This window comes from Myotis davidii, unplaced genomic scaffold (genome assembly GCF_000327345.1).
Source record: "Myotis davidii unplaced genomic scaffold, ASM32734v1 scaffold1622, whole genome shotgun sequence".
NCBI classification, from domain to species: Eukaryota; Metazoa; Chordata; class Mammalia; order Chiroptera; family Vespertilionidae; genus Myotis; species Myotis davidii.
In genome coordinates, this window is record NW_006293535.1 from 790,238 (window position 1) to 790,717 (window position 480).

Genomic DNA, 480 nt, shown 5'->3' on the forward strand with positions numbered 1-480 from the left:
CACGGAGGGAGGGCAGGGCAGGGCAGGCAGGGGAGGGGCAGCGGCCGTGTCTGAGCCATGGGAAGGGGTGCCAGACGCCTGAGAAGGTCTCCCGCGGCCGCCTCCTGGGGCGGCTGTCTGCTCGCTCGGTCCTTGTTGAGCCGCCCTGACTTTACGAGCGGGACGAACGCCGCCTGGGCCTCTTGCCGGGGGATTTAAACACAGGCTTGTTTGTGCGGAAGCGGGAGGGGACGGCGATGACAGCCGCGGCCTCCGCTAATGTGCGGGTGGCTGCCCGGCTGCTGGCCAGCTCCATCCTGAGGACCGTGTAAGGAACCGGGCCCCTCGCGGCCCTCGCCCACTTAGCCCCCCTCCCCGTCTCCGTCTCCGCAGAGCATGTCCTTCCACCCGCTTTCCTGACGACTGCGGGGGGTCCGCCAGCGACTCCGAGGGCTGACGCAGCGCTTCCATGGGCCGCGCTACCCTCACAATCGCTGTTGA

At 69.2% G+C, this 480-nt stretch overlaps 1 long non-coding RNA gene across 3 annotated transcripts in view; it reads left to right on the plus strand.

Annotated features, from left to right (window-relative positions):
• Positions 1-480, plus strand: part of LOC107183669 — a 49,530-nt gene that overhangs the window by 45,476 nt on the left and 3,574 nt on the right. The gene's annotated exons all lie outside the window — the stretch shown is intronic.